Below are 15,935 nucleotides of genomic sequence, written 5' to 3' on the forward strand. Positions count from 1 at the left end.
CATGCTCACTGTTTTATTTTGCTAATGATGTAGCCACATAAAATGAAAACTAATTTTATAACCTAATAAATGGTACACCAGTGGACATCTTAGAACAAAGGTAATAAATTAAGGGAACTAATGGCCATGACTGGTATATCAAGGTAACAAGTTTATTAAAAGGCAAGCTTTTGAAAAAAAACACTTCATTGTTTAGGCCATATATACAATTAAAATGCATTTACAACAGCATTGAATGTTCATCTCGCAATGAGTATCAGAAAGTTCTATTTTTTTCCATTGTCTTCACAAAATGAATATATTCCAGAAAAGTATGCATTTTTAGTAAAGGAGTACATGGACTGTGAATTAGAGCACAGAATATGTGATACAATCTAGATATAGTCTGTGACTTAATTGTTTCCTGATTATCTTTATTTAATGTGCAAATTAATTTGATGTAGTTCTGGATTTAGCTGGCACTGTAGCGGTTAAGCTAGGATTTAGAGTGGAACAGAAAAGTCAATAAGAGATTAAAATATCAAACAGATACATTTCTGTCTGCCTTTATAATATATATATATATATATATATGTCTAAGAACTGTTACAATAAGAATGAAGAAATGAACTGCAGTTATACTTTCCAGCCTCTTTATAATTTCAAAACATTTATTAACAATATAACATCTGCACAATAGTATGTAAGGCTCATTGCACAGGTTACAAAATTATTTAGTGGATTACAATTACATCTATGAGTTTTTATGTGCTAGCTATACATATGTTTCCAGACTTTTAAATTACTCATATGTTCCTTAGAAAAATCAGTGAATTGGCAGGTGGCATTTTCCTTCAAAGAACAGCAGAATGTAGGTGTTGGATATATATCCTGCTTTGGAATTGTCTAGGATAATTAAGTAGAAGCACAACCAGTCAGAAACTGCACTAATTGCATGAAAAACAAGCATGTGATTGTCTTTTGTAAAATTGCTTTACCAGACACATTCTGGTATATTTCATATGTTGGCAGTACTTTTAATGGTTTTACAGCATTGAGACACTATTCAGATTCTATTAATTTGAAGGTACTGTTCACTCATTTTTTTTCAGGATCCAATTTTCCAGACTTTCTTTCCATTTTGCGCCTTTGTCAGACTCCTCCTTATATATACCGAATCCACATCCCACAAAAGTAGTCACAGCTAAGCAGTGTCACCCCAATATTGCTTAGTGCTTCATCCTGTCACCTCCTACAGGACCTGCTTGTTATGAGAGAAGCTCTCGGAGTGGTCCTTGAGGAGAGACACTCCTTGTCAAGGGAATGTGGCATTTCCAGTTCTTGTGTGAGCCCAGGGAGAACGGCATCATAAAGATGGTGCAGACAGTAATCTCGTAATTTATACAGCTGATTTTGAACATGCCAAGGTGTTTGACACTATACTACATTGAAGCATAGCAAGAAAGATAAGTGCTCTAACAGGAGAGCCTTACATGGCAAGATGGATAGCAAACTGGTTAAAAGATATTAGCCATATAGTTTGTGTGGCAGGTGTTTCATCTTTGAGCATGAAGAGAACCAGTAGAACCCCTCAGTGTTCTGTATTGAGACCCATTGTTTTTGGCAATTAGATTTCTAATTTCTGCTCTGAGAGCCAGGTCCTCTAATTAAGTAAGTTTACAAATGACTACTAATTATGTTTTATTATTAAGAGGTTTGTGTTATCCTGTACCCTTCTGAAAGAACATCCCCTAGTAAATACCTGGTGTACTAAAAATGGGTTCAAATTAAATTGTGAAAAATACATAGTATTACTACATTTTGCAAACAGCTCCTGCCTTCAATATTGAAAACAAATTCAATTTAAATGTGAAAAATTTAGGATCTGTTCAAATTACAAACAACCCCTACCTTCAACATATAGAATAGACAATATCTACAAAAAAATGTGTAGTTAGAGACCTTTGAATCTGGATTGACACTCCCCTCTCCTTTGATCTTCATTAGTAAATGCAGTCAGAAAGTCCTTTTTGGCATAATTGATAGCCAAGGGTATATCATCTGTGAGGAGCTCACTGACCCTTTACATTCAGCATTAATTAGACCAATCACTGAGTGCAATACCCCTTTGAGATGTACCACACTGGACATATCAAACAACTAAAGAAGCTCCAAAGGTTCCTGACAAAGATTATGTGCTGAAATACCCTGAGCAATCAATCATGCACGAGAGGCTAGAAACTTTATTCCTTCACTAGGTATCTTCTAGAATCTTGAAGATATATCTGTGCCTTGACAGAATGAATTATACTTGATCTGCTGTATCCCTGTCAGTTTAATAGCACCACAAATACCAGAATCAGGGCCCTGAGTCTTCGCTGACAGATAAACAGAATGCTATGGGGAGAAAGATTCATTATGCATCACCAGTCCCATATCTGGAATAAACTTCCCCTGCAGGATACACAAAACAACACATTATCATTCTTCAGACATAACCTGGATGATTGGATTAGTACTCACAAATTTACTGAGGGACTGAAAGGCCCAGCCTTCTCTGAGAAAGGGAGGGTGGGTATTAGCAAGGCATTAATGGCCATCAGACTAAATTGCTGTGTAACTCCCATGAGTCCTATGAAACCTGTTACTCTCCATCTCTATTCCCAATATGTCTATTTTTTCCCTTGGACATTGTAGTTTTCATAAAGCATCACCAGAATCATCCATCATAATATAGAGGTTATGCTCAAAGAACATTATCAGTCATACAGACATAAAAATAGTACAACCACTAGTAGTTATGGTACATTCAGGTAAAAAGTGCATGGCCTACTGTTTATGGCACATTCCGGTAATAATGCAGGGCCTGCTGTTACAGTACTAAACAGCAGGAATACAATGGCTAGGTTGTAGCTAGCTGTACATGACCCAATAAAGAAGCAACTTCCTTATGCCATAGTCTGAATATACTTCACATATTTGGAGTACCCAGTACTACTTATACTATGCAGTTCTTATCCACAGTCTACACTGACAGAGTGACCATTAAAGGTCCATACCATGTCCACAATAATAGAAATGTGTATAACAAAATGTGCTGCAATCCTAAGTATGTCATCTTTTGGATGAGGCATTAAAACAAAGTTCTCTCTGCTTGAGTTGGTGGCAGTTCAGGTACATTTAAAATATCTCACATCACCTATCAAAAAAAAAGAGTAGGGGTTCTTTATTAATTTTAACAGCGTACATATAACTATTTACATTGTATACAATATATACATTATTTATAGTTAATTACATCTTACATTGCAACATAATATAACATCATGTATTTCAATTATTTCCCCACACTCTTTTTTCCGCAATCAAAAAGTATTTCCTTCAGAATTTCAGATAATACCCATTTCCCATTGTATTTTATGTCATTCAGTCCTTCATTCCATACCACACACAAAATGTAAAATACTTTTCTATCAATTTATTTCACTTCCTTTTTCTTTTTGTTACCATAATACCCATATTCTATCATATTCGTATTTATATTTTTCACAGTTTTAAAATCATCTAACACATATTTTGGACAACATACATTATCATGCAGAATGTTGCATTTGCTGAACAATGGTGGCAGAATGGAGAGATATGCAGGTAGACCACAGTCTATCTCTTAATGTTTACCATGCCGTTATTTGTTTCATCATCTACAATCATGGACATTGCCAACCTGCAGCTTCACCTATTGACACATGGTTTGGTTATTGACTGGACTAATCTAATATCTAAGCCAAACTCCATGATACAAGGGTTCCATCTCCTATATGGCAAGTGTCACCAAAAACTCTTCAACTTCTGTGAGCTCCATCTTTGTTGGGAGTCCAGCCCCTGTAATGGGCCTGTCTGTTTCAATGTCTCGTGCCTTTTTCTCTGCATGAAATATCAAATCAATGACCATACCATCACATGTGTTCTATGACCTATTACAACTGCTCACAATAATCATTCCTATACAATTTTCTGCCAAAGCTGGTCACAGTAATGCCTGCCTTCAGCATCTTTATAGAGGATTATCTTGCTATAGGTGTGGATGTCCTGCAGAAGCACTTCATTCTCATGGCTAGTGAACTTTTCTGGTTGCTATCTTCCTCATGTGCCCATGTCAGTACCTGCACACTCAAGGACAAAACATTTCAACTAGCAAGCATGTACACTACATTCTGGAATGCATATGAATATTGATACAGCCTTTCCCACTTGATGTGCTTGGATAACCGCTACAGTTATTGAGATGAACAGTTTAATCACCCTTTAAGTGCTATACCATCTACAACACCCTTGTGATATGTTATCCTTCATAGTATTCTATGTTCACAGATTGATTCCTGCCTCTCCTACACACTATTGCATCATGCCAGTCTGATGCTGTCCAATCTTCACATACAAGCAAGAAGACATATGCTTTGCTGTCTTTGATATCTAATACAGGGCGACTAGTTGTTGTTGAGGTTCTTTACAAGACATGACTTTGTCCTGAACCCATTCACTCCATTGGAGCTCATTAAGTTTGTACTATAACTTCCAATGGGTGAAGCCTGAACCTTTTGACAAAATCAAATTATGTTCTCACATTTCAAACAACTGTTCATATCTCTGAAACCACAGGGGTTATGAAAGAAGTGTAAATCGCAAACTCTTCAGCACAAACTATTTTTATAGTGGTAGTATTCTTTAGGTTCTAGGTACTAAACAAAATTTTATAAGTCACAGTAAACACAGTAACTATTTAATTTGTAATATTTTGTAAACAACTTACAATCCCCCAGATTTACTAATCTTCTGTGCAGGAGTAGCTTAGTCCTGCACGGAAGCGGCCATTTAGGAGCAGAACAGTAGCGTGCCATGCATATTAATGAAGGCACACTGCCAGAGCTCCTAATCTTACATGGAGCATGTAAGAGTGCATGGGGCATGTCTGAGAGCAGAGCTCTCAGAATATACACCCTCCCTGCAATGAAGAACAGCAGAAAGGCCAAAGGAATGAGCGAGATCGCTCATAGGTGTCCGCATATTCCCAGCAACATTCCCCCACGTGTACAACAGTAATAGTAAATACATATAAAAGAAACAAATCCTTTTTTTTATGAATCAAATTAAAGCTAACCATAGGTGCACAGGTGTGCCCATCGCCTAGCCACGGTTAATTCAGCTTAAATGGCTGAAGAGTATAACAAGGAAGATATATGCAAATGAAGCAATATAGCAATATTGTAGTGGGCAGAGCATTCACCTTATGAGCAGGCATTCCCGGGTCAAGTCCCCCTGCAGCACATTCCATTTTCCATGGCAAATCACGTTATGACCAATATTTTAGTTGCGTAACCCACTAAATAACATATATTTGTGAACTGGAGTACTGTATTAAATGCACATGTGAGGTGTCAGTGACATAACGTTGCAAAGTCCCCAGAGAAGCACATAGGTTCATAAGTTCATAGGTAGGTACTAGGCTATCGGCCCAAGGGCCTAAGTAAGCCTAGCCAACAAAGTTTCCTAGCTTACACCAACTCAAGAAAGTTAATTTCCTGTGCCCTTGTTGAGCAGAGCCACAGAAGTGATCCCCGGGGTGTATTTCCTATTTCCAATCCACTCATCAAGATTTTTCTTGAAGAGTGTTAATGAGGAACTTTGCTTCACATAGATGGGTAGCTTGTTCCAGAGCATGGGAAGTCTCTGGGAGAGGAATCTATTCCTCCAGCAAGTCCTGTTTATTGTGGTGACAAGTTTTAGGTCCCTAGAGCATGTAGCTCGGAGGGATTGAGATTTCTTTAGGTGTAGCATGTCCAACAGCTTTGGGTTTGACATAGCTTTATATGTTAGGCAGAGATCGCTTCAGAGTAGGCGATATGCTACAGAGTAAAGTTTGAGTTTTTTCAGTCGATTAGTGTAGGGCATCTGTTTCAGGCTAGTAATTCTCTTTGTGAGGTACTTCTGTGGTCTTTCCAGCTGCTGCAGATGTCTTCTGAGGTACATTCCAGAAGGAGCGTTGTAGTCTATAATGGGTCTAATGAATGTCGAGTAGAGGGGAACAATGATCTCTTTTTTCCTGGATGAGAACCCTTTTGTGATGAGGTGTGCCATGCAGAAGGATTTCCTGACTACTGTGGCAATGTGATTATCAAAGGAGAGACTACTGTCCACCTGGATTCCAAGGTCTCTTATCACACATTCGGTGTTAAGAAGACTGCCGCCTATGTGGTAGTTCATGGGTACAGAGTTTTTACCAAAGGGGATAACAATGCACATTTTGGCATTGAGCTTGAGGCCATGGCTCTGACACCAGGCATCAGTCTCAGTGAAGCCCTTCTGTAGGATGTCCACATCATTTGGGGACTCGACTATAGCTCCTAGTTTGCAGTCATCTGTGAACTTCATTAGCCAGAGGCCTTCTGTGTTAGCCTGTACTACAGAGAAGTAGATACCAAACAGGAGAGGTTCCAGTACTGAACTCTGTGGTACTCCACTTGTCACTGGTTTGAAGTCAGATTTGGAGTCTGCAACTTTTACAGTGTGGGTTCTGTCAGTGAGCCAGTTGGCAGCCCAGCTTGTGACATAGGAATTTATACCTAGTTTAGTGAGTTTAGCTATAATTCCAGAATGGGGGATGGTGTCGAAAGCCTTGGCAAGGTCAAGATAGGCTGTGTGAACAACCTTACCCTTGTCTACGGCTTTGGTGACTGCCTCAAAGAAGGCAACCAGGCAGACCAGGCTCGTCAGGCTAATAGGGTGATAGTTCTCAGGATCAGCGGTGGCTCCCCCTTTGTGAAGTGGGATAACTGTTGCTGTGTGCCATTCAGTGGGCACAAAGCCTGACGTGAGGCTATGATTGAACATGGTGCTTTGGTGGGGAGCCAGTTCGTTCTGAAGTTCATGTAAAATGCAGCCTGGGATGTTGTCCGGTCCCATGGATGCTGCGTTTTTGGTTTTAGACAGTGCTGCTTTTACCTGTGAAGTTGTAATTACAGGGACTCTGCATTTTTCCTGTATAGATATGGGCCCTTTAGGGCTGAGAGGGGCATAAAGTTAGCACTGAACCTATCTGCCAAGATGTTGACAATAGTTGGTTTTGTAATTTTTGTGCCATTGTGCTGTAACTCAGAGCAGATCTGGGTGTTGCCATTGAGATTTTTGATATAGCTATAGAATGCTTTGTGGTTGTCCTTAGAATCAGTGGCAATCTTGTTTTCATAGGTAGCTTTGGAGGATTTCATAAGGGATCTTAGCTTCTTGCTGAGGCTGAACAGGGAGCTCTTCCGCTCATGGGATTTTACTCTCTTTTGCAACAATTTCTTCCTTCTGTTGTACAGTTTGTTTATGGCAGGGGACCACCAGATTTTTGGAGGATAGCGTCTTGGTTCTGTTTGGGATAGCATGATCCATACACTTGTGTAAGTGCTTATAGAGTGCATTCGTGTAGGATTCAGCAGTCATAACTGTATTATCCATCTGCATGAGTGTCATGAAGTTCACCACTTCTGTCTTAAGAAGAATGAAGTTGGCTTTGGAAAATTTTTTTACCGTGGTTTCCTTAAAGGAGGGTGGGGGCGGGATGTGGATATCTGGGGTGATTAGCTTATGGTTGGATCTGACCAAAGAGGAGTTGACTTCAGGTGTGGAACATTCATGTTGGAAATGACTAGGTCTAGGATATTGTTGCCCCTGGTGGGGTGTGGATAGGTTGATCCAGGGCATTGGAATTTATGAATTCCAGAAAGCGCTGAGCAAAGGTGTTGGTACATGAGTAGTTTTCCCAGTAATGGTGGGGTAGTTGAAATCGCCAAATATTAGGGTGTTTGGATAAACCCTAATATTTTCCAGTATATCTAGAAAAGAGGAGTGGGAATCCTGGGGCATGGTGGGGGATCTGTAGCAAGCTACAAGTTGGATTGCAGTTTTGCCCAGAGTTAGTTGCACTTGGATAACCTTGGCTGCATTATGCTGAGCAACTAGCCTGGAGGTGTGGATATCCTTAATGAATATGGACAAACTTCCGCCTTTGGTGTTCTGGTCCAGGTTAGATGGCCAAAAAGTGTGTTATGAGTTATAGCCTGGTAATGTGCCCCATACAGTATATGTACACAGGATTCATGGATACAAATGGAAGGTAAAATGTGTAATGAATGACAACTCCATACAGCTTCCAAATCTCCCACCTTTCCAAGAACCATTAGATATTACTGTCTAAATCAGTGCAATTGTAAGCGGGAGTAAGCACTCGTAAGCAAGTGTAAGCACCAATAAGTAGTAGTAAGCATATTTAAGCACTTGTAAGTTAGTTTAAGCCTGTTTGCATGGGGGTAAGCAGTGCACACACAGGTTAAGCAATTTTGAAGCTAACTCTCTGTAAGCATATTTAACCAGAGTTTAACATTGCTTATCCTCACGCAAACCCATGCAAACCCATATACAACTGCTCACAAGTGCCTTAATCACCCATTATCCAATGGCCCTTGTTCTGCCCATCAACAAAATGAACAGTCTTGCAGGTCCTGAACCCAGGACCCTATACACTAGAGTCACAGTAGTTAACCACCAAGCCATCACAGCAGTACAGAAGAATGAGGTATCAGCAGCAAACAAGTCCTCATTATCGTAAAATCAAACAGGACCTGTGAAAGGAATCAGTATACAAACATATGCTCCATAACTCACTACATAATATACATATGTGAACTGCAGTATAGCAGTAAGCCCAGAAGTGAGGTGTAATTGTAATAGAGTGTTGAAGTCCCCAATAAAACACAAGCACCCCATACAGTGTACATACACATGAATCATGGATACCAGGTATATATATATATATATATATATATATATATGTGATTTAATGGATAATAAACCAAAGCCAAAAAGAAAATATAATGCAAAGTCTAATGTAAGCAACGCTAAGCATTGCACAGATCAGCTTAGGAGGTGTAAGCAATGTGTAGGCCAGCTAAGTCAATGTGCCCAGTGGTATACCCCTTTAAACAATGCCAATCTTAGGTAAGCAGGTTGCTCATAGCCTAGCCTTTTCAAAATTGGCCAATCACAGAAAAGTACGAGAAATCGGCCCTACTTAAACCCAACAGGCAGGAATACATCTCATAACTGGTTGTAGCTTCCCCTTGCAGGCACAATGGCAGTAAGGGGAGAAGTTGTGTGCTTCTGGGTGCAGCACTGGTGCATCCAGGAGTCCAGAGTCATAGCAGGACTCCTTATAAAAGACCATGAGCAGAGACTGCTGCAGGACCAGTACCAGGGTTCCCAATATAAGGTGGAAGCCCGGGACCATCTTGCCCTTGACCTCACTAGTGCCACTGTCATATCCCGAACTGGTGAGCAGGTCAGGCATCACTATGCCGACCTGAAGTGGTGTAAGGGGGACCTCTTGGAGCAGTGGATCCAAGAGGATAGAATGGCAGGGGATGTCCCAGGTGTGTGTAAGTATCACTCCACTATGTGTGTAATATTTGCCAGCTCATGTATATCATGGATAGGTATGGCTAAATATTCTCCTTATGTCCTCCACAGCTGAAATTGACCGGGCCATGAACCAGGAGGCCTACAGAAGTCACCTGGAGAGGTTGTGACATTAGGCAGGTCAATAATACTCTTGCATGTACTGTCATAAGAAATGAATCTAAAAGTATTAGTAAATTAATTGCTTGTATAAAAGCTTTATTGTTTAAGGCAAGTACTGCATACACTGGAGAATAAGATAGGAAGAGTCTCATATAGACTGTATGCAAATAAAAGACTAATAGCCTGACAATAAAGATCTAACTATTGGACTGCATGTGTATACTATGGTATCATATGGTAATGTAGATCTGCAATCACTTAATAGTACTGTTGTATTAAGCACTGCTACCCACACCGTGCAACATAGATACAATGTGTAGGAATGCCTGTATATGACTTGTGTAAACCCCAGAAGCCATTTAGTACAACTGAGAGACACATAGACAGAAAACAGGGAAAATGCAAACAACCAAACCTGCACAGCACATGCAACTGAGATGTGAACTGTTGTATTTTTAGCACACACAGCCATGGTTCAAATCCTGGCAGTGGTAGTAGTCTGCATACAGAATCATACCCCACAACTGTACATATATGTCCAGAAAGTCCAGTAAAGTGGCCCATATCTGTTGCCTGTCAACCTGTCCCCTTGGGAAATAAGTGGGATGTTCCCAGACATATAGGCAGCAAACAGGAAATACAACTGATTGACACACATCTATGAGAACAAAGCTGGCACACTAGCAACTCCCCAAAACCTTATGAGAGTAAGAAGCCATGTATGTCCCATTTACACCCCCATGTTGTAAAGCTGTGGCAAGAGTGTGTACAGTAACAGAGTGAGATGTATGTGCATAATAGTAATGTGGAATCTGGTACTGTGTGTGGCAACATTCAGGTAGTGCTAACAAACATTTCTCCCACAGGTCTGTCAGATACCAACACTGTGCCCAGAAATACAAGAATGATACCCTGTACTGGTACTGTTTACTATGTTATTGTATGGCATTGTGACTGATGCAGTTGTTCTGAATAATGAGGTATTACTCATCACTGTCGCCCACACTATCCTACAAAAATTAACTGTCTAGGAAACCTGTATAAGAGTGTTGTAATACAAGGTCAGAATGCAAAACCACAGTAGAATTATAAGACAGAAAGCAGATAGGATATATACAGCAATATCTATATAGCACACACAGCTCTGATGGACAGTGTTTAAGTTGTAGCAGACACAGCCATGGTCTGAATCCTGGGAGTGGAAGTAGGCTGCATACAGAATCATACCCCACAACTGTACAGATAAGACCAGAATGTCCAGTATATGGGCCCATATCTGCTGCCTGTCACCTTGTCCCCCTGGGAAGTCTGTGGGATGATCCCAGATGTTTAGCCAGCAAATGGAATACAAGTGATTGTCAAACATCTATGAGAATAAACCTGTCACTGTAGCAACTCCTGAAACTGTTAGGAGAGTAATAAGCCAAGTATGTCCTATCTACTCCCCCATGTTGTCAAGCTGTGACCAGAGTGTGTACAGAAACATAGTGAAATGTATGTGCATAATACTAATGTGTATTCTGGAACTTTGTGTGGTAACATTCAGGTAATGCTAACAAACATTGCTCCGACAGGTATGTCGGATACGAACACTGTGCCAAGAATTAAAAACCTTGATACCCTGTACTGGGACTGTTTACACTTGTATTGTAGGGAATTGTGAGTGTTGCAGTTTCTCTGAATAATAAAGTATCACTGATCACTGTCACCCACACTGTGCTACATAATATAGCTATGTAGGAAAGCATGTATATCTGTGTGTCAAGTCACTAAAGGTTGAAGAGGGCAATAGTCTAGATATGTCCTGGTACACCTGCATGTGGTCAAGACATGGCCAGAGTCTGTGCAGAAAGAGTTGGATAGCTATGTGCACAACATCAATCTGGAATCTGGGAGTATGTGTAGAAAAAGTTAGTTAGCGTTAACAAACATTCCCTCCACAGGTATACCAGGTAAGAGGTGTATACGGCAGGTAAAACCAGTTAATGTATAAGGATGATGACAGCCAGATCACTGTCCAAACTAAGGCTATAGGGTAGTGTAGTAATACTTGTAAGGTATAGATAACAGCACTGATTAGGAACGTAATGTGGACTACAGGAATATACTAGTTGTTAATTGACATCATTCCTCCACCACCATATCTCCAACAATAAACTGCATACCCACCTCAACCGGTATGTAATGACTCCACTGTTCTGATAATGTCCTATTGGTTGATAACAATTTAAATTTGTTCCCATGCATGTGCTATATTGAATTATTCCAACATTGGTGGCATGGTGCCATCAATGTACCTGCATGCTGTTGTTATTACCACTGTGGTCTCATATATGCATGTGTTCTGTTTGCTATGCAACTGTTCCATATCTGGTGTCTGGGTTAATGGAAATATCTATGCATGCTGTTATACCTAACCCTGGAATATGTTGACTATTACTAACCCACATATGATGATAAAATCTAAACACTCTAGCATGTTTGAGAAGGCCGGTCCCAGCAGACCAACCTGTCCCACCTCAGCTGGCCATGGCACCGGGCACCCGCATATCTGGGGCCTAACCCAGGACCTCCTCTTCCATTGGTTCTGCATCACCTTTGGGTGGAATCACTTCAGGGGATAAGGCTTGCCCCCCCTGGGAGCGGCCATGGACAGGAACCTGTCACCCGTCACCAGGTCTGGGTCATGGTGCGTAGCGAGCTCAACCAGCAATTTGGTGATCTGCTACACCAGCTTGAGGGCCTCATGTCATGAATAGAGGGTCAGCCTTGCTCTGCAACTCAGCCCACAGCACAGCCACCTTCTGGGCTGTGAAGGTACAGTGGTGACTGCCCATGGGTGGGGACCTCAGTCTCACTGTTTCCACTAGGGGGCTCATGGGCTTTTGATTTCCCAACACCCCTCCCCATTAAGGTGTTTACCCCCACATGTGTCATATGCCGCCCCTGTATGCATCTTGTTTGACTTGTCTGTTAACCTACCCAACCTACTTCCCCAAATATATCTACTATCCCTCCCCAACATCCCACTCTCACCTGAAAAAAAATAAAAAAGGGCAATCTGTTCCCCCAAAAAAATCTCGCCCTATACATAGCTGTCCATTTCACATATGTGTCCATTGGACACATGTAATCTGGTCTAATTGGCATCACAACTTATTATTGTTGCCCTCACCCCTCTCCCAGGGGTTTGAGTGTCCAACTCTACCTCCAAATTCAGTTTATATGCACAGCTGTTACTGTAGAGGAAATGGGCAGCTATGGACCTGCCCTACACCCTTCCTGCACATCCCTAGTTATTTTCTGTACTGTCTTTCTCTCTTTGTGCCCCTTTTTCACCACTTTCCTATCAACACTTTTTTCTTTTCTTTTAAAGAAATTAGGGCGGGGATAAGTGGGAGTAAGCAGTTTTAAGCAGTAGTAAGCGGGTTTAAGCTTGTTTGTGTGGTGGTAAGCAATGCCTACACAGGCAGGTTAAACAATTTAGAAGCTAACTGAGTATAACAAACTGTTACTGGAAGTTAGCAGTGCTTACCTCCAACCAAACTCGAGCAAACCCACTTACAACTGCTTAAAAGTGCCTTAATCACTCTGTATCCAACGGCCGTTGTTCTGCCCAGCAACAAAATAAATAGCCTCTGCAGGGCTCAAACCCAGAACCCTGCACAACATAACCAAAGTGATTTGCCACTAAGCCATATTAAATATATATAACTGCCCTGTTTTCACAAACATATCATCCAGCCCAGTCATTCATCAGTACAGGGAATGTATTTCAACATTTATTTATTTATTCCAGTTTGATTACCAGGGAGGTCCACTGGGCTTGGGGGCCTGTTTTCAGTGGAGGCCCGGGGAGAAAAGCTCCACAGAACAAAGTTTATTAACATGAAAATTTCAAAGATGGTTTGCAATACAGACAACGGGTTTCTTCATAAAGAATAAGACAAACAATTTCAATTTTGTTCAGGAGAAAAAACAAGCATATAGCATAATAGCTAGATTTTACTATTTAGTTACATATATGATCTGCAATTGAGAGTGAGGTTAGGAAGGTAAAAATGTTAGCCTGGAGTAAAGGGGGAGGACAGCTTGAGAGGTATGGGCTGAAGAGTGCAGTTGCATTTCCTGTTTAGGTAGAGGTAGGAATGAAGTTGAGTTTTGACGTTATTATGGTTGTTACAGGTCCTTAGAGAGGAGGGAAGAGCATTCCATTTTTTAGCTAGGGTAAAGGATAAGAGAAGCTGACCAGCTGGGTGCTTGGGTTTTTGAACGGTGATCAGGTTTTGGGGAGAAGATCTAAGGGATCTGAGGGGGTATATGGTTGTAGTATATTGGATAGTGCAGGGCAGTTAGTGGGTTGGAACAATAATTTGTGGGCTGTGGTTATTTGGAGAAAGTCAAGAAGATTGGGGAGTTCAAGCCTGTTTAAAGAGTGAAGGGAGGTGCAGTGATGAGAGGAGGATTTGGCATTGGTGGCAAATCTGGAGATTTTTTTGTAACATACTTCCAATTTGGAGGTAAGTGTGGAAGATAAATTAGTGAGCAGAGGAGTGCCATACATTAGAGAGGGAAGAAGATAGGTAGAGGCAAGAGTTAGTCTGGTGGAAGGAGAGAGGAAGTGGTTGTTTCTGTAAAGTAGGCCAAGTTTTATGTGTGTTTTCTTGATGTTTAGCTGGATATGAGTGTTAAATTTTAGTTGATCGTCAATTGTGACACCAAGAAGTTTGGCAGAGGGTACAATCTTAACAGTGGAGTTGTTAAGGCTGGTAATTTGAAGTGAGTTTTTATCAAGAGGGGAGGATTTTGAGGGGGAGAATAGAAGGATCTTGGTTTTGTTGGCATTTAGTGAGAGGTGATTTTGGAGCATCCAGTTTTCGGTGGTTGAGAAGGCATTTTGCGTCAGAAATTGGAGCTCTGTTAGGTTAGTGGCACAGCAGATCAAAGTGGAATTGTCAGCATATGACACAATTTTGGTGTTAGGAATGGCTTTGTGGAAGTCATTAATAAAGATATTGAATAGCAATGGGCCAAGTACAGAACCTTGGGGTACTCCAGTGGGGGTAGGAAGTAAAGTGGAGGTGGCTTGGCCCCATTACACAGCTTGGGACCTGTTTGAAAGATAGCTAGAGAACCATGAAAGAGTTTTTTGGGAAAGGTTGAGATTAGAGAGATGGTTTAGAAGGTGGGTATGGGAGATGGTATCAAAAGCTTTGGATAAGTCCAGCAGAACAGAGGATACCATATTACCAGAGTCACAGGCTGAATTAACAGAATGTAAGAAGGAGAGAAGGGTGGAGTTAGTACTGTGTCCTGGGCGGAAACCATGTTAGGTAGGAGAGAGTAGCTGGTATCTGGTAAGGAATGGCAAGAGCTGCAGGTGGATGCATTTTTCAAGAATTTTGGAGATGGGGAGAGGATGGCTATGGGGCAGAAATTGGAGACATTACAGGTTGTATGTTAGGGCTGGCAACTCAGCACGTAAAAATCAACTGCCAATCATTAGCGGACCGGAGTTCCGCTGTGGCGACCCCTAACCATAAAAGCCAAAAGACACAACAACAACAACAGTTTTTGCCACCCTTGTGGAGTGGAAGAATAAATGCAGTGCGCCATAGTTTGGGTACATAAGATTCAAGTAGTGATCTATTGATCAGGATGCTGATAGGCAGAGCAATAGCATCTGAGGCTATTTTTAGGAAGGAGGATGGAATGCTGTCAGGGGCATTGGAGCAAGGCTTTAGTTTATAGAGAAGTTTCTTTATTAGATTGGTGGAGACGGATTTGTGTTCAAAAGAAGGTCTGGAGAGGAGGGAGGGGAAGATTGAGCAGGGAGGGGTGGAGGGTTATTGTTGGTAAAGGTCTTAGCTCAGCGATAGAAGAGGTGAAGAAGGTATTGAACAGTGAGGCATTTTCAAGGTCAGATTTGCTGATGTCAGGACAGGGGTTGTTTTTTGTACCTGGCCTAAGGAGGGAATTAATAGAGTTCCAGAACTCTTTGGGATTTTTTTGCATGATTTTCTTGTAGTTTGATGTAATAATACTTTTTATCTCTAATGACTTCTTTTTGGCTAGGTTTCTCATCTGTTTATATTTAAGTAAGATTATGTGTGTGTGTGTGTGTGTGTGTGTGTGTGTGTGTGTGTGTGTGTGTGTGTGTGTGTATATATATATATATATATATATGTATATATATATATGTATATATATATATATATATATATATATATATATATATATATATATATATAAACATATATACATACATATGCATACATCTATGGATATATATGTCTACATCTATATGTCTATCTATATATATATATATATATATATAT

The sequence above is a fragment of the Protopterus annectens genome, chromosome 3.part0, assembly GCF_019279795.1.
Source record: "Protopterus annectens isolate FY-2018-M chromosome 3.part0, PAN1.0, whole genome shotgun sequence".
NCBI classification, from domain to species: Eukaryota; Metazoa; Chordata; order Ceratodontiformes; family Protopteridae; genus Protopterus; species Protopterus annectens.